Source organism: Ursus arctos, chromosome X (genome assembly GCF_023065955.2).
Source record: "Ursus arctos isolate Adak ecotype North America chromosome X, UrsArc2.0, whole genome shotgun sequence".
In the NCBI taxonomy this organism is placed as follows: domain Eukaryota; kingdom Metazoa; phylum Chordata; class Mammalia; order Carnivora; family Ursidae; genus Ursus; species Ursus arctos.
Genome location: NC_079873.1, coordinates 92,028,387 through 92,047,571, shown reverse-complemented (window position 1 = coordinate 92,047,571; position 19,185 = coordinate 92,028,387). Strand labels below are relative to the sequence as shown.

General features: G+C 43.8%; 1 long non-coding RNA gene across 5 annotated transcripts in view; it reads left to right on the top strand.

Moving 5' to 3' along the window:
- The window catches only part of LOC113241256 (uncharacterized), a 342,792-nt gene that overhangs the window by 47,904 nt on the left and 275,703 nt on the right, over positions 1–19,185 (top strand). For all 5 annotated transcript variants that reach the window (XR_006411968.3, XR_008959991.1, XR_008959990.1 and 2 more), the window contains one exon: positions 14,900–15,203. This is a non-coding gene — a long non-coding RNA (uncharacterized LOC113241256). The remainder of the gene's footprint in view (positions 1–14,899; positions 15,204–19,185) is intronic.

Below are 19,185 nucleotides of genomic sequence, written 5' to 3'. Positions count from 1 at the left end.
GGCTTGCTGCCTTGCGCTGGCGGGGTTTCTGATTCACTCCGTCTGGGTTGGGTCCCGGGAATTGATGTTGCTGATAAATTTCTGGGACCGCGTTTTGAGAACCATTGCTCTAGTTCCTTCTATTTAGCTAAAGAATAGTAGTTAATTGTCTGAATGTTGCGTATTGATCTATGCTTGTGTTGATGGACATTCGTTTTCAATTTTTCACAATTATAAACAATGCCATAGTAAAGATAGTTTGTCATACGTGCCTTCTTGTGCCCTTGTGTGGGTTTCTATAGTGTATAGAGGAGGGCATGCAACTCTATCCTCAACTTTATGAGATTTCACCAAATTCTTCTTCCAAGTGCTCATACCAATTGATCTTCCTCCCCTTCCATCCATGTGTCCAATTTCCAGTTTTTCTACATCGTCACATTTGCTCAAGTCAAGTAGAGAAATTTTGCTGGTCTCATGCATAGTCTATTGTTTTAATTTACATTTTCCTCTTCATTGGGGTGTTGAGTGCCTTTTTATATATATTGTTGGCCTTTGGGGTTTATATACATACTACGTTGTTTTAGATCAGTGCTGTCGAATTAAAAAGAAACAGGTGAGCTGATTGTAATGTATTTAACCCTGTATATCCAAAATATTACTTCAACTATGAAAATTGCAAATAAGAGAGCTTACAGTATTTTTTATATTACCTCTTAAGAACTTAGTATTTCACGCTAATAGCATACCTTAAGTGGGAGCAGCGGCATTTTAAATGCTCAACAGACACATGTGGCTAGTGGCCGCCATATTGGATAGTGTAGTTTTAATGTCCGACGCTTTTTAGGATAGGGAAGTTGCAAAACAGTTTCACTCACTCTTAAACTTGTCTTTTGACTCTGTACATGTTGATTTATATTGTATAAAGCTTTTTACCTTTAATGTAGTTATATTTATAATTGGTTCCTTTATGATTTGTGCTTTGTTTGTGCCTTGTCTAAGAAAGCTTTCATATCCAGGGGCGCCTGGGTGGCTCAGTGGGTTGAGCATCCAACTCTTGGTTTCAGCTCAGGTGATGGTCTCAGGGTCATGAGATCAAGCCCCGCAGTGGGATCGGCTTTCATATCTCCAAATCCTAAAAAGGTTCTGCAAAGTTTTCCTTGCCAAGTGTTTAGTTTCTTTTAACATTGGAGATTTTAATCCAGTGGCCATCTACTTTTATGAATGTTGTCAAGTGGGGATCTAATTAAAAAATGTTCTCCGTAGAGTGAACGAATAGTCTCAGAACCATTTATTGAATAGTCCTCTATATTCCATTATTTGTAATGGTACCTTCCTTATACATCAGTTTCCATAGAGTGGGGGTTTGTTTCTGTGTTCCATATTTTGTTACACTGGTCCGTTGATCCACCCCTGTGACAATATCTCAGTGTTGTAATTAATAAAGCTTTAAAAAAATAAGGTTAGTATTTGTTAGAGGGACTCTCTCCACGCTGTTTTCCTTTAAAATTTTCTTGGCCCTGTGCCCTTTCATATGAATTTTAGGATCCACTATTAAGTTCCATGAAAACTCATTTTGGGGATTTTGATGGGAATTGTATCGAATTTATATGCTCTTTAGGGGGAAAGTCAGATCTTTATGATCGTAAGCTTTGCCATCCACAGTCATATTTTATTTATTCACTTAGGTAAGTGTTTTGTACTGTCAATGAAGTTTTATAATTTCTTCCAGAAAAGTGTGTTATTTATAGGTACCTTAGACTCTGTCATTACTATTGCAAATAGTATATTAAAAAATTGGTTTAAAAATTGTTTTAAATTTAATTTTATTTTTAAGTAATCTCTACCCCCAATGTGGGGCTCAAGCTCATGACCCCAAGATCAAGAGTCACATGCTCCACTGACTGAGCCGGCCATGTGCTCTTAAAAATTTCCTTTCTAATTTCTGTTTGCTAATGTATAAGAATGGCCCTATATTTATTTACTTTTTTAGAGAGGAGGAGAGGGGCAGAGGGAGAAGGAGAGAGAGAATCTTAAGCAAGCTTAGTGCTCAGCAAGGAGCCTGACATGGGGCTTGATCTCGCAACCCTGAGATTATAACCTGAGCCGAAATCAAGAGTCCGATGCTTAACTGACTGAGCCACTCAGGTGCCCCTGTACAGGACCCTTTTTAGACTGTCCGTTCTTTTCCATTCATTTGTGTGGCTTTCTCCACTACCATGCTGTCTTGAGTACTATTGATTTATGGTAAGTCTTCTATATGTGGCCTCCACCATTGTTCTTCTTTTAAATAATTGGTTTTGCTCTTCTAGTTGCTTTGCCTTCCCATCCAAATTTTCCAATGATCTTGTCATGAATGCTTATTATATTAGTTTGTCTGTGGTTTCTCTTGTATAATTGTAGATAGTCCTATTGTTGCGGGATCGTTGAGCACGATGGTCAAGAAAGAATTCTTGAGATATTTTACGGTACAACTTAGTTTGTTCAAGTAGCATGGAGACAGGACCCGTGGGCAGAAAGAGCGGCTCTCTTGCTGTACGAAGCTGGTGGTTATATGCTTAGTGATCAAGGGGGTAGGGGATGTGCCGGGAGTATTAGATCATAAATTTCTTCTTCGAATTTCTACTTGTAAAACTCCTTTTGCAAGATTTCTCTGGTGCTTATTCAGCTCAATATTAACTATCGGCGAGATGTGCAGGCAGTCATGAGATCCTTTAAGAATGTAGCAAACAGTACATATTTGATCCTTAATTGGAACTCTGCAGGCTATAGGGCAGCCTTCTGGGCTAAAGAGAAACGTTTTTTCTGCGGCTAACCCTTATCAATATCATATGCAGAGGTAAATACTGTTGCTTCTTTTCCAACCTGTAAGCCTTTTTGTTTTCTTACTGCACCCGTAGGATCCTCCAGTAAAATGCTAAGTGGAAGTATAAATAGAGGACATCTATGTCTTGTTTCTAAATTTAAAATGAATGCTTCTAATGTTATCCTAAGATTAAATGTGGCATTTGGTAGACATCTTTTATCCGGCTAAGGAAGTTCCCTTCTGTTTCTAGTTTAATACAAACTTTGATTTTTTTCCCCCCACAAAATAATACTTTTAGCTGTTCTGTGACTGTATGCGAATTTTTTATCTTGTCTCCCCTTTTGATGAAAGTGAAGTCTTTCAAGGGTGCCAGGTTTATCCTGAGGTCTCATTTTCAACTCCTTTCCTTGTATGAGCCGTGACCTTGTCTTCTGTATATATGTGACCATTAAAATTCAAGATTCTAGTTAAAGGGTACCCACAGATACCTTTATGGCTGTGCTAGCATCAGGTCAGATGCTCACTGCCCTGGTTTTTCAGGTTCCTCTTTATTTTTGGTCTTTGGTGATTTTTTTTTTCTTACCTTCATGAGAGTTCAGCTAAGCATTTAAAAGCTTGACTTTTAAATACAATTTCTCATTTCTAGATATGATACAGCAGGAAGGTTTTGGGGGTTCCTACTACATTACTGAAACCTGAAGATTTTTACGTGGTTTATAAATTGGGAAAAAATGGAAACAACCCCACTATTCTAATGGATTAACCAATGGCTTGCAAATGTTTGGCACTCAATAGATATTTGTTGAAGAAATCAATGTTTTCTGAGCATTTTATGATTTCCAGCTCACGGGGGAGGAAGAGAATGGAATAAACAAGTGTACTGAGATTTCGAGTCCACCAACAGACAAGGGAGAAGGCTAGAAGGGGTGCTAATTTACAGGAGAAGGAGTTTGATTTCAGTTACATTGAGCTGCTGCGTGTGTGTGTGTGTGTGTGTGTGTGTGTGTGTGTATTAAGATGGCAGAAGAACTTGCCAGTTGAGATTTGTGGCTGGGTATGTGGGAATAAAGCTGTGGAGAAAGTTCAGGTCTGGATGTATAAATTAGGGAATGATTTGCAAGAAGGTGATGGTTGAAACTATGACATTAGCTGCTGTCAGTGAGGTAGAGAGTACAAAGAAAGTAGAGGGAGTATAAGATTTATCCTTGATGCCAGTAGAAAGAGAAAGCACCACCCGTGAAGTTATATATAAAAGCTGTGGTCGAAGAAATAGAATAATGAAGACAGTGTGGTATCATCAACAACATGGAAGGAGAAAGATTATAAGGAGGGAAGGTTTAAGAAGTTGGTCCATAGTTTGAGAGACCGTGTAGAACCCAAGACCCCTGGATTTACCTCCTACGAATGGCTTTATCCCACCACTATTTAGAACCCTATGGGAATAAGTATGTTCAATAATTCTCTTTCTATCTGTGATATAATTTTCAGCTTGAGTCTAATCAAAGAATCATAAAGAATTGTTGAAGTTATGATTTCTTGTCCGCATGTGTATTTTTTGGTTTATGCCTCCATGTAATACACATAAACATATCTTTGAAAGTACAGCTTGTTATAAACATCTCTAAATGTGGCTGTAGAAAAACCATTTACAGCTTTCCTGCTGTTGAAAAGCCACAGTATACTGCTTAAATATTTTTTAAATTGTGGAGAGAAAAAGGACTTGGCCCCTTAAAAAACATTAAATGGATTTGGATGAAGCATTAAGTCTGTTACATAAGCTTCTAAGGAAACCAACCATGTGTTAATGCCAACCAAAAGTCACTGGAAGCACACTGGGAACACGCACAGGGTATGACCGTAATCTTCTCCCTGTGTCCCCCCTTTTCTTTCTGCTAACAAGGAAGGAGAATTTAGAGGCTAGAAACTTGGAAGGGAAAATAGGACTTTTTTTTGAAGGGTTGTAAACTTAACAATTACAGGTCTGACCTGCCAGTTGGGGTGTCAGCGATTGAACGAAAGCTGTTTCAAAGAGCTTTTTATGATAAGCTGCTCCAAAGCTTTCAAGTGCTAGAACCATATACAGGAGTTATATATAAATATATTCCTATAAATTTGTAACTCTAAAAAAAATGTATTCAGGGCGAGTTAGAGTCATTGTTTACTTAGGAGTGAAACGAACAACTGAAATTGAACTTGAGCCACAATGGCGGGTCCTTCACCAGGGTCGCCTCATTTTAGGTCGTGTTAAAGTCTTCGTTTAGATTATATATCCCGTTTTCTTCTGGTGAAGTTAGAAATTATATTATTGTGTTTCACAGTTTTCTTTGTAGATTTAGATTTGTAAAGAAGTTTAAATGTCTGTGTGGGTTAGCGTATGCACACGTCCCCCGAGTTTCCTCTAAGTTGTCTGTGATGGGAACTGTCCCTCTGAATTGTGGGGAGTCGTTAATCAACACGGCAGGGCTCAAAATCAGGATTCGGAAGGCAAAAGATGTGGTTGTAAGTGAGGCACAGGATTAATCTGAATTTGTGGTCTGGAAGGAGGGAAGACTCACAATACCGAAGTCCGTGTCCGTGGAATGGGAGGGATAGCAGAAGCAGACATGGCAACAGAGATAAGAAGGCTTTGAGAGACAGACCAGGTAGCCTTTTATACTCCTCAGGCTCCAGCACAGAACAACTGGCTTCCCAAGGAGCAGCCGGGCCAAGGTAGAGGCTCACATGTTGCCGCACGGTCCCATTTCTCCTGCCTTGGCCATTCTCCAAGCTGGAGCAGATCCTGACAGAATTCTTCCTGCGTGGATCACGAGGCCATAACTTAGCCAGACCGTCCAACTGGTGGCAGGACACCTGATTTGTAGCCCTCATATCCTGAAAGAAAGGGGGGGGCACTTGGCTGGCCCAGTTGGTAGAGCATGCAGCTCTTGACCTCGGGGTCATGAATTCTGACCTGTTGTTGGGTGTAGACATTACTTAAAAAAAAAAAAAAAAGTTTGGGGAGGGTGTTGCAGGAGGAAGCCTCCAGATCGTTAACACTGCAAACCCAAACCTGTAACGTGATGGCAAACATCACAGAGACACAGTATTTATTCCTTCGTTTAAAATTATTTATTTTTATTGACACTGTTTATTTCTTAAACATCGTGTTTAAGATGGAAAGTTCCCGAAACAAGGGATGTAATGACGGTGGAAGGTAAAACACTATGCACCAGTTCGGTAGCCCTTTGATTTTTCTTTTCCTCAACCATGTGGGTCGACAAGACTGCAAAATGAGATGGAAAAAAAAGTATCTTTCTCTGTTCAAACAATCGCTTTTGTCTATGATAAAGCAAATCTATGTAATAAAACCATTATCTGAAATTCTGATCTTATGTAAAAGGAATGAGATGGGTGAAGTTTTTTTTTTATGGTTGCTTCTAAAAGCTTTAACCTAAGTTGGAGGCTTTTTCTTCTTCTGGAAATTTTTCATGTTTTTGTGTATCTTGGTATAAATTTCATGACCTCGCCCCCCCCAATCCCCGACTTCTCATAACTTATTCATGGACCCTCAAAGGATCACTTGGTTTTCTCAGCTATAAGATATCAGTATGGCTACAAATATTTGAATCCCTGGTAAATCCAGTCCTTGTTTTTCCTGTTAGGTTACTTGAAGTTACTTGAAATCACAGAGCAAAAGTCCAATATAGGACCGTGATTATCCAGCGGCGTGTTCAGATTAAGATCCTTGTTACCTGTTCTCTTCATGTGGGAAATATTTCATCAGAAGGACCTGTTACGTATTGGTCCTCATCCTCCCTACCATCCGTCTGAAACGTCAGCGGGTTGGAATTTTGGGAGAGTCTGCGCTGCTGTAACATAAGAAGGGAATGAACTACCTCTGTAAGTGTGGGCTGCACTGGTCTCAAAGTAGCCCAGGGGCCAAGGCCAGAGTTGTTTATAGGAGCTCGTTGGAGCAAAGCCATGATCCCACTGGCACCTGCCTTCAACCTGGGCTCTGTTCTGCCGGGCAGACGGCCCTGGCCTTCTCTGGAGCAGTGCCCTGCTTCATCTCCCTTCTTTGGTTTCTGCTAATGCTCCTGTGATGGTCATTTTCCCAGGGTTGGTCTTTTCTCCAAGGGTGCTTGTTTGGGCAGGTGCGAGGCTCCTCGTCGATCCTGTGTACGTAGCAGAGCTCATATCCAGCCTCCTCTGATCTCTTGGCCAAGGCGAGCAGTGAGAGAGCTGGGCTTGTCAGGGTAGCATTTGGTCCGAGATTGGATTACATAGTCCGAACCCTCCTTATGCACAGATAGAGTAGGTGGTCAGTGAAATGGTATGATTTCGACATGGCCTCGCTCTACCTTACCCTTAAAAGATCCTTCTCAGGAGACGGTCCTAGTGCCTGGCTTTTCACTATTGCAGATGGATTCCTGTAGTTTAGGGCCTTCTCTACAGTGCACAGCACAGTGCTGGGATGCTTAGTAGATCCCCCAGGTGTTGGCTGAAGAAGCGAATTGGAGCAGTTATCGCTTAAACTAATTCATGAAGAAGTATGATGATGGAGTAGTGGGTTCCCAGACGACTCAACCATTTAAAACAGTGCTTCTCGAACTTGAATGAATACAACGATCACCTAAGGATTTTGTTTGAAGACATTCTGGGGGTGCACCTGGCTGGCTTAGTCGGTAGGGCATGAAACTCTTGATCTCGGGGTTGTAAGTTCAAGCCCCACGTTGGGTGTAGAGATGACTTAAAAATAAAATCTTTAAAAAAGAAAAAGACGCATTCTGGGGCTGGACAAGACTTGAGAATCTGCATTTCTAGTCGTTGTTAGGCAGTGCCCTTGCTATGTCACACCTTTTGACTAGTAAGGATTTAGAAGACCTTACTGGGGGAAGAGTTTCCCAGCTCGCCTGATCAAAGAATCCGTTGGGATATTTGTTACACATTGGAGAACAGAATCTCTAGGGCTTGGACTTGGGAACTATATTTCGAACAAGTCCTTTAGGTGATTTGCCTGATCTGAAGAATGCTCTTCAGAGGAGTGGGGTATAGGCTTACAAACGAGCGGGCTTGTGGTCGTCCATGGGTCTCTTGGGAGTGCAGGAGAAATTTAGAGAGGGCACCAAGGCAGATTAGAAATCACAGTTTAATTTGCTTTAGAGCCATTCCTATACATGGCCTGGAGTTTGTGGGTGGAGGGAAAATGAAAAACTATTTAACCCCCCCACCGAATAGATAGCATTGGTGTCACTTTTCTTTTTAGATTTTATTTCTTTATTTGAGAGAGAGCACAAGAGAGTGTGGAGGGGGAAGTGGCAGGAGGAGAGGGAGAGAAACTCAAGCGGACTTCCCACTGAGTGGGGAGCCCACTGCGGGGCTTGATCCCATGACCCTGAGATCATGACCTGAGCCGAATCCAAGAAGCAGACGCTCAACTGACTGAGCCACCCAGATGCCCCACGAGTATCACTTTTCTTTTCTTTTTTTTTTTTTTTAGAGATTTTATTTATTTGACAGAGCAAGAGACAGCAAGAGAGGGAACACAAGCAGGGGGAGTGGGAGAGGGAGAAGCAGGCCTCCCGCCGAGCAGGGGGCCCGATGTGGGGCTCGATCCCAGGACCCTGGGATCATGACCCGAGCCGAAGGCAGATGCCTAGCGACTAAGCCACCCAGACACCCCATGGGTATGACTTTTTACTAACACAGGGTAGTACTTGGTTTCCTGGGCTTTTATTTTGCTCCTTGAGTCTGTTTGGTGTCTTGCAAGAAACGACATTGGCTGTTACTTTTACCTTCAGTTTTCCTTACTTTCGTCTTCTCTGTGAGTTCTTAAACGCTGGCCTTTTCTTCATCAGAGGTTCTGCGAAACATTGCCAAACCTTCTTTTCCAGGACTAACAAGACAGGTGGGAGGGAATCGTCTATGAAGCAGAGCTGCTGGAGAGACTGTCGTGTCTTCAACATCCATCCACCGAGCCACGGGGCTGCGTGAGGCCATGTGGGGGTTTGTGGCCCGTGGTGCGCTTCAGGCCACAGCTCTTCGGTTTTGCTGTTATTTCTGGCCTTGCCAGCGACCAAGGTGAAAGCTTCTCACAGAAGACATTCGGAATGAGCTGTGCAGCAAGCATGCAGGTGGCCGTCAGTGGCAGATGGGAGCGAGGGAACTCTGGGCACAGCGAGAATATCACTGACTTGCCAGGGGCCACGTTACAGGTTGGCGGCGTGGCTCGGCCTTATATTAAAGTTTGCTTATTTCCAATCCTGGTACTGTAGCCTTGGGGCTATTGATGTCCCCCGTTTGTAATCTATCCTTGGGAAGGAGCCGATCCTCATGCTTAGGTATTTCAGAGTTCTGTCCCTGCCCTTTCCCCTTCACATCCGTTTGTCTGAATTTGCAGCCCATCGCGCCAGCAGAGCCTTCAAGTTATTGAAGGCCAGAAAGGGGCTTCTTTGTGCTTAGACATTAGACTGTATTTGGTCAAGTGGCCTTCCAGGAAGGAAAGCCACAGGGGCCCCAGGCCCTGTTCCTGGCCCTTTGTCCTCTCTGCTCTATCTTCTTGTCCTTTGAGACACATTGGCAAAGTCTGGCACAGAACCTTCCAGTGAGGACACCTGTGACGTTTCAGGGTCACTTGAAAGGGTCGGGAGTGGCAAGTTTAAACACTTAGAATGGGCTCCATTGTTAACAGGTGCGAGGACTGAATTGCAGGGAGCTGCCGGCCACCAGGTGACCAGCGGGGTCTCCGTGAGGGCACATCTGCAGTTTGGCCGTGTGCAGATCTGTGACGGAGGGGGTGGGCGTAGAGGCCACACATTCTGTTTATTACTTAGCTGAATCACTCATTTTGATCTCTAACTCCTACTTGATGAATAAAATGATATACAAGTGGCCAGACGGCCTTGGGGGACTCAGGCACACTCCTCTCTGTTGCCCAAAATGAAGGCGTCCGAGGTAGCCCCCCTGTATTTGGGAGGTCCAGGAGTGCAGAGGGCCTGGTGCCCCTGGTGCCCCCTAGGGTTTAGGGATGCCAGAACAAATCGGGATTACGGAGCCTGGGAGGTATCTGGAGGTCTAGGACACCAAAACGTCCAAGGATTCTCAGCAAGATCAAGGTTATGTTTTAAATGTGGAGTTTACAGCCAAGTATGTTAAGAATCCAAGAGAGGCTTAGGCTGTGTCCAAGGCTACCTCTAGGGTCCTGTGAGCCAACACAAAGTTTCGAGGTGGGGGGAGGTGGTCTGCAAGTCTTCCTTGCTTGCTCCATGTTTCTTCTCCTTAACACGATCTCCAACATAATGAAAAGGTTGGCATTCCCGGGAGCCTCTTATCTAAGGTCAGTGAAGTGGCCATTTGTGTCTGCATGCAAGTTTCTGAAGATCCTTTATGTTTAGGAGGCAAGGATGTATGGATGTATGCCCAAAACAGAAAAAGAAAGCATTGTTGAAATCTCCCAAGGAGCGCCTGGGTGGCACAGCGGTTAAGCGTCTCCCTTCGGCTCCGGGCGTGATCCCGGCATTATGGGATCGAGCCCCACATCAGGCTCTTCTGCTGGAAGCCTGCTTCTTCCTCTCCCACTCCCCCTGCTTGTGTTCCCTCTCTCGCTGGCTATCTCTCTCTCTGTCGAATAAATAAATAAAATCTTTTGGAAAAAAAAAAGAAATCTCCCAATAGTGGTTTGTTGTAGAAATTTACAGCTCCTGTACTGGGAAATTTGCTATTTCAAAAAATAAAAGACAAAAAACATACCCTCCAAATTCCAATTAAATTCATTCTCGTCCCTTGTCTCTAACTTTGCAGGAGAAATTAGCTTCCTGTAGTCTCTGAAGCTTTTCGGTTGACACTAGTAAACGTAAAAGAAAAATACCTCTTCCTCCGCGTCTTTGATACCTGTTTGAAATGCTGATGGAGCGGCATGTGTCCAGTCAGCCTATAGTTCATACCAATCCAATCCCTCCCTGGGCAAGCTTGTACAGTTGATGAAATTAGACTGTATGCCAAGGAAAGACGAACCGAAGTGCGATGGAAACTGAACAATATTGTGACAATACATGAAAATGAGCAGCTCCTTGGTTTCTTGCTTTAATTTCCTCCCAATGGTCTCTCAAAGGAGACCCCCCCCTCCAAAAAAAAAAAAAAAACCGCAGTAGAAGTTCTGCAAATTGACTTTCTGATGACATAAGAACATGCATCTGAGAGAGGTCTGAATGCTGCATGGCCTCACTATAGGGTGGCAGGTGGGCAGAGTCACAAGTATCATGAATGAAACCAACCAAAGAGCAACCGACATAGTGTGTACCTAGACTGGCGTGTGCCACATAGTCCGGGGAGGCGAGGGCGGCTACTACCTGATGGGAGGGTAGTTGGGGTGGTTAGCTTCTCAGAGAATTGGAGTTCCACGCGGGGACTGTCGTGTACAGGAACAAGATACAGACCTGGCTGGTTACTGGCATGTTGCGGTCAAGGCTGATCGTGGAATCAGGAATACAACAGATTAGATGCTAAGTGATGGTTTGGGGCTCTTTATCTTCGCATGTGATAAGTAGCAAAAATGATCATTTCTCTAATCCCTCTCATTTTCTAGAAGAGAAAACAGGCCCGGGGAGAAGTCATTGGTTGAAGGTCCCAGCTAAATTGCAACAGAATGGGCACTAGGACTCAGGTCTTCAGAAGCCCAATGTGCTTGGTGTTCTTTTTTTAAATTGCTTTCGAGTAGAGTTGACACACAGTGTGACATGAGTTTCAGGTACACAACAGAGTGATCTGACCAAGTGATGCCTTCTTCTGTTTTCACCACAAGCAAAGCTGCCATCTGTCCCCATTCAACACTCCTCGGTGTTCTTTCCGTCATACTACCATGCCCTTTGGCCTTGACCTAGGGCTGGTCTTGGACTGTGGGTTGCAGGTGACTCTGTAGGTAGGAGGTCTAGAAAACCTAGCTCATGGTTGTGTCTGGGTTCTGGCCCCCCCTCAGCGTCCTGCTGTTCTGGTATCCAGACTGCAAGCATAGCCTCTACGTTGGCTTTATGAGAAACGCATTGGGCTATGTTCATTTGAGCTTAAAGAGGAGAGTCGGGACAAGACTCTTGTCTGCTCACAGGCATCACTAGGAACGCTCTGTTACAGGAAAGTGCAAAGCGACTAGTGAAACAATTCATAGATATCACACGTTTCCATGACACTGGAGAAAAGGATGGTTTTTGGGGGGTAGGGCGAGATTAAGGGTTTTTTTGTTTTTTGTTTTTTTAAATAAGTCTTCTCCCATTCATAATGCTACCTTTCTTGTCACTTTATATGGGGCCTCAGCTGACTGAAACCAAGAGTAGGTGGCCTGTAAAAAAAATGACAAATGGAGAGTTGCAAGGCAAGAGAATGGGTGAGTTTGTTTCAAGAAAAGGGTTGCGGGGCTCCTCCTGGTTTTGTGTGTTCTCACTTGCCTGCCAATCTGTCACCAAAGACCGTGCCCACTGTCCCCAGGGATGTGCTTGTTAAAAGGGGATGCTTTTCACACAATCCAGTCCTCTTAGCAACATACAAATGTGGGTATGTGTGCGCGCGCGCGTGTGTGTTTTAAAGATTTATTTATTTGAGAGAGAGCAAGTGAGCAGGGGAGGGGCAGAAGGAGAAGGGATAGAGAGTCTCAAGTAGGCTCCCTGCTCAATCCCAGGACCCTGCGATCATGACCTGAGCCAAAATCAAGCGTCGGACACTTAACCGACTGAGCCACCACGTGCCCCTAAAATGGGTTTTATGGTAATTGAAAAACCCATTTAAAGTCTTCTTCACCCCAGGTGCTTTGGGGAGCTCCTGGTTAGTGCAGCTGAAGTGGCCACTGCACAATTTGATGAGCGGTGAGTGAGGTCTTGTCCATGTAAGCCCGGAGGAAAGCTCTCCGGCTCTTGGCTGGCGGTTATCTGGGGCCTTGCTCATCCAAGCACACCGTGAACACAGGCCTTGATGATCATTGTGGGATAACACCTGGACCATTCTGAGCTTAGGAAAAGCATTTCTGAGGTCCTGATGCCTTTGTATTTGCTGGGTTATTTAACAGGGCATTTCGTTTCATTAAAGAAAAACTCCCCTAGGGGCGTCCGGCTGGCTCAGTCGTTAAAGCGTCTGCCTTCGGCTCAGGGCGTGATCCCGGCGTTCTGGGATCGAGCCCCACATCAGGCTCCTCCGCCGGGAGCCTGCTTCTTCCTCTCCCACTCCCCCTGCTTGTGTTCCCTCTCTTGCTGCCTGCCTCTCTCTCTGTCAAATAAATAAATAAAAAATCTTAAAAAAAAAAAGAAAAGAAAAATTCCCCTAAGGATTGACCCTGTGCAATGTGTCTTCTGAATTCAAAAATTCTCAAAGGACATGTCTCATGTGGCTTAAACAGCAGCTTAGACGGAACATATTCAATTATTTGATTATATTTTCTATGCATTTAAAAACAGGAAATGAGAGATGATTCTCAGAACAGATTTGGAATTTCATAGTTGGGTACCCAGTGACGGAATCTGGGTGATCACTGGATATAAATGAGTAGCTGTTTTAATCATTGGGGGCTTGATTGCTTCCTGGTGGTTATATTTATACTCAGAGTTCTATATGTCGTACATCGAAAAGGTTTTTGACTTGGAGTTAACGCACCTTCTGTTTGAATTCCAGATCCGCTAATTATAGGGCACTTTTAAGAAAGTTACATGAGTTTCTTCTCAGACCCCTCATTGGTAATTCTAAAATAGGGCTAATGGCCCTTGCTAATATTTATTAAGTGTTTGCATTTCACAGATGAGGCACCCGGGGCACAAAGAGGCAGGTGGCTTGCTCAGGGTGACCCGGCTAGGAATAGGAGAGGTACGTTTCCAAGGCAGGCAGCCTTATTCCAGAGCCTATGCTTTTTAACTCCTACTTCCCTATCTTGAAAGGGTTTTAAGGCTCAACTCCAGTGAAATCATAGGTAGGAACGTGCTTTGAAAACCATAAAATGCTAGATAAATAGAAGGTATTATAAAAGTTACTGAACCTAACAGAAGGCTTTGGTTTCCTTTGAGGAAGCGTTCTCTTGGCGGTAGGAACGTGTTGGTGTGATAGGGAGGAAGTTATCGTGTACTCTGAATGGTGCCTTGGTTTGGAATGCCTTCCCCAGTGTAGCAGAAAGCTCACCGGACTGAAACGAAGCAACCCTGGGCTCTAATAAACTAGTCGACCCTGGCTAAGTCATGTAATTGCTCTAAACCTTAATTTCATTAAGCAGGAAGCAAGACCATTGGTATCGACAGTGGGTCTTAATTTTGCAGGACCTGAGAGCCTCCTGCGTATCCGCTTATGTACTCTAATAACAACTATCGCACCGCCCCGCCAATTCGGTATACGACTTTAGAGTTCCACAGACTCCTGGAAGCCCATCCGTGGTTCCAGAGACCCTAGGTTAAAAACTCCCGGTCTTGTCGTTAGAAATTTCTTGCAGCTCTCAGATTCTAAGATTGGAATCGTACCTTGTAAATTCATGATTTTAAAAAAGTTCTTCGCAGGCAAATGGCCTTCGTAAATCATGGAAAGTCCTTAGGAAACCACGGTGCCGAGACGGTCAGAAGCACATGATAGAGAGTTTACGAATGGCTCACCGTTGAGAGCAGTGAGGTATAGCCAGAGTAGTTCACAACAGAATTCGATTTTGCTGAGGAACTTTCTTTGAAGGGGGGGTGGGGAGAGTCATTGCAGCAGTATCCAACTCGATATATTAATCATATATTCAGCTTTGCTGTGCATTTAGAAAAGTGCTAGACTTACTGCTTTTAGTTCTGCTATCAGCAAAAGATAATAGCACTGTTGCATGCTGGTCTACGGGGAGCAGCAGTATTTTTTATAAGAAGCAAGCTTTGGCAATGGAAGCCATAAAGAATTTTATATTTATAAGAGCAGACAATAGAAACCCCGACTGGGTGCAAGATTTGTGGGTGGTCTGTTTGTGAAACATTTCTAATTATTGTGGTGTGTCCTGCTGCGGTTGCAAAAATTAAGCGTCTGTTGTATCCATTTCCTGGTGTTTTGAAACATCTGTAAGAACTGTCAAAAAATTCCAAAGACTGTGAACAGGTAGAACAGACAGGAAGTGTGCTTAGTAAGGAACTAATTCACCCTCTCCTTTTACAGGTGAGAACTGCTGAGGTTCTGCCGTAGATCCGGCCCTTTGGAAACAGACAGGAAATGTACTGGGGAGCACCGTCAGGAACAAACGTGTAAGGACATGAGTGAAGCAGGGTCGCGGAGATGGAGCAACTGAACAACGATGCTGTCAAAAGAAAGGCCTTCGCCTGTTCTGTAGGGATCTCACAAACTGAGGTGTTCCTTCGGAGCTGTCTCCAATTGAGGCTGAGGGGGAAAGGCCTTTGAACACCTGCGTTGTCCAGTTGGTGCTTGTGGGCTGCCCATTGGAAGGAACCATCACATCGGACAGGTAGGCTCCCTGTGGCTGAGGGCAATTTCTGGAGAGGGATTCAGCTGTGAGCCTGCAGCAGCCAATATTGCTGGCAACTAGGGGAGTGAGTGCTTTGGTTCTGAAGGTGCACCCGGGTGGTGTACCAGAGCCTCCATTTTCATTTCACAGAGTCTGGTTTGACCACCATCATCTCTCACTTAGGTAACTACAGTAGCCTTCAGACTGTGGTCTCCTATCATCAGTTTTGCCTTTCTTCAATCCGTATCCTACAGTGCACCTGATGGTATCTTCCTAAAATACAATTCCTATCATATTGCAAAGGCTCACAGCTCTTTGATGTCTCTTTGTGCCTTCTGGTGGTCTAAACATCTTAATATGTCTTCGCAGGCCCTCCATGATCGGACTTTTATTTTTAGCCCAGGTCTTGCAATTTCTCTCTTGATCTCTACAAACCAGCCATGGAACTCCTGCTGTTCCGTGAACGTTATCATGACATCTCTTACTTCTGAGCCTTTTGTACGTGCTATTCCCTTTGGAATACTCCAGCATACACACATATGCGTAGGTAACTTCTAGTTAAGCTGCTGGCCTTTTTTTTTTTTAATTGTTAGAGAGAGAGCAATTGTGAGCGGAGGGGAGGGGCAGACAGAGAGAGAGAGAATCTCAAGCAGGTTCCCTGCTCAGTGCAGAACCTGACGTGGGTCTCAACCTCAGGACCCTGAGATCATGACCTGAGCCAAATCAAGAGTTGACTGAGCCATCCAGGCGCCCTAGATGCCTGCTCTTTTAAGATGCCTTCCCTGACTGTTTCCACGGTATTCTGTAATTCCTTCTGTTGTAATTATCTTCTATTATACTGTGTTGAAATTCCCTATTTACTTGTCTCCTCTCTACACTGTAGGCTCTTTGAGGGCAGGAAGAGTATCTTTAGTATGTATCCCCTGAGGTTAGCACAGTGATCGGAGCTCGGTACATATACAACAAGTTTTGTCAAATGTACAGGTGACTTGTCCAAGGTCATACCCTGAGCATGTCCAGAGATGGGTTGTTTTTGAAGTTTTGTTCATGTCCCATAAGGACAAACCATCTGACCACCAAGTTCCTATGCTTGCGCCCCCATGGGAATTGTATTGAAACCAGGCCATTGCAAATATAAAGTGGAATCACATCAAAGATGAAAAAGCTCTAGCTGAAGTGAGAAATGTGACATCTCTAAAATGGATATGACCTATGTGTCAGAATCTTCTAGCTCCCCCGAAAGGAGATTTGAAAGAGACTGTAATCCTGTGAGGGATGTGTGGTGACATGTGGCATCGTGACATAGCATTTGGAGCTGATAGGCTGGAGTACGGAAGTGTTAATCGTGGTCAATAGGATTAATCGTTGATTATAGACATGTCTTCCTTCTGACAAATTTTCAGACTCTGCAGGGATTTGCCTGTAGCAAATTTTTAGCACCACTGCTGCAGAAGCATGGCCAGATTAAAATTGTGGTGCTTGAAAATTATTGCCAAGGGACTTTAAAATTTTCATCAGATTTCCAGCAAGTCAAAGCCTTCTGGGTAATGCGTCAATTGCATCGAAGTAGTATGCCATTTTCCTGGTGGAAGGTGGGCTCTCTAATGATGTAGCGAGGCCATGGTACCTCTATTACATAAGCTGACCTTTACAAATGTTATAACAAGGCATGAATCAGGGCCACCTTCTCCAAAGCTGATGAGGATTAGACAGGAAAAAAGATGTCGCTGCCCTTTGTGTCCAATCTTTTTGTTTTCTCTTGGGTACAGATGCCCAGCAAAACTAAGTGTTGTTAGAAGAGGTGAGTATAACATTTTGACAGGACACACATAATTTGTGGCACTTGCCAGAGTCAGTGCAGTCACACCACGTATCTGGAATTAAGCAAATGCCTCTCATGCAGCGAGCCTTAAACTTTGGGGGTGTTTGTGGGCCACTTAGAATCTGCTACAAACGAAGGACTGTCTTTTGAGAAAATAAGAGTTCACAAAATGTAGCACTCAATTCTGTGGGGGATGTGGGCTCCCCAAAGCCCCTCAGTGAACCAGTGATTAAAAGCCATTGCCGTAAAGAGAAAAAGGCTTCTTTAATTGAGTGCTGACTGTGTACCAGGTGCTGTACTTTATAATCGTCATCTCATTTAATCCACACAAGGACCCTATGGGGCCAGTACGCTTATTATTTTTCAGCTGACAGGCGGTAGAACTGGGATTCAAACATAGGCTGGTAGGCTCCAGAGCTTGTGACCTTAATGTTGATGCCATTCAGCCTCTAGTGAGTCTTATAAACTTAATTTCTGATTGAACCTTTGTACGTTGGTAATGTTGACCATCAATCTCCTCTTTCCTTTTTGTTTTCAGAGGAAACCTCCTTTAAATAGTTGTTGATGGCCTTTGAGTTTTAATATTATGCCCTTTCAATTCTATTGATTGTCAGTATAGCTCAGCACACTGCTGGTCTAGTTACATTGCTATTAGATAAATAGAATGTCCTATTTTTCATTAGGTAGATATTTGTGCAGTGAAATGCAAATGGCAGAATGTCTCTTGCAAATGAACTGGAAACCGTTATCCTACCCTTACTTCATTCCATGTATTTTAGGAGTATATCAAGGGCTGTTTGCATAGCAAAGCTGAAGTCATTATTCCTTAACTCTGGTAGAAATATCTGGTGAATTTTTTTAAACCAGTTTCATCGTCCTTAAGCACAGACAGAATAACCAATAATTGGTATGGTATAATTTCAGGATTTTGTTAAATGATGAAGTATACTGCAGATACAGTGACATTCTAACCATGAATATTTTGGTAGGTATCTCTAAAAAATAAGAATGCTTTTCCTTCAGAAGCAAATTAACAGCACACCTAGAAACATTGTTTAATGTTACTTAATACCCAATGCATATGCAGATTTCTTCAGTGGTCTCCCAAAAATGTTTTCCTCCCTCTTTATCCAATCCAGGATTCAGTACAGGACCATATGGTGCATCTGATTGTCATAATAAGTGTCTTTTCACTTAGAACAGTTTCTGTTTTCCATTAGAAGAACTTGCTGCAGAGACTGGGTCTGTAGATTTGTAGGCTCCTTTGAGGTGCCGATTTGCTCGTTTCTCTATACCGTTTATTTCTTGTAAACTGAGAATTGATTGGGAAGGCTAGCTTGGATTCTAGTCAGACATTTTGACAAGCCTATACCTTAGGCATTGTTAGATCCCATTAGAAAACTGTCCTGCCATTAGTGGTGCTGGGGCACAAGATTAAGGTCATGACAGCCTAATTTCAGGAATTTGGGGCAAGCTTTCTATTTATCTAAATCCTTTGTGTGATCCTAAATTCCACTCCTAACTCTTCCCCAACGCCTCCCATCATTTTGATAGGCATCAAGTTACTTTATTCCACAATCAGAGAGCCAAGTAAATGACTGATTTTAGAATCTTTATTTTTTTTAAAGATTTTATTTATTTATTGGACAGAAAGAGAGCACAAAGCGGGGGAGCCGCAGAGGGAGAGAGAGAAGCAGACTCCCCGCTGAGCGGGGAGCCTGATGGGGGACTCTGGGGTCATGACCCCAGCGGAAGGTTGATGCTTACCGGACTGAGCCACCCAGGTACCCCGATTTTAGAACCTTTAAATCCTTTAAGAGTTCAAGTTTGGAGGGGGGAGAAAAAAAAGTAGCAGTGCCTAGAATGGAGAGCCCAGAGACGGGCTGCCAGGGAAAAGTAAAGGAAATATGATCAGCTTTATAGTCTCTCTGCCTTGACCTAGGCACTGTCGTGGGCGAGACATTCATTTCAGGAAGAGCTTTGCCTTTGCCGGGAGAAGACCCTGACTGCCCGGCACGCGCGTGCGTGAGAGGAAATGAGCAAGCCTGGCGGCCTCCAGCGCGGCCTTGCGACTGCGCAGTGCAGGTGCCCTCACTCCGCCGCCGGTGCGCTTGCTTCTCTTCCTTTGACGTCGTGCGCCTGCTTGAACTTTTGGATCCC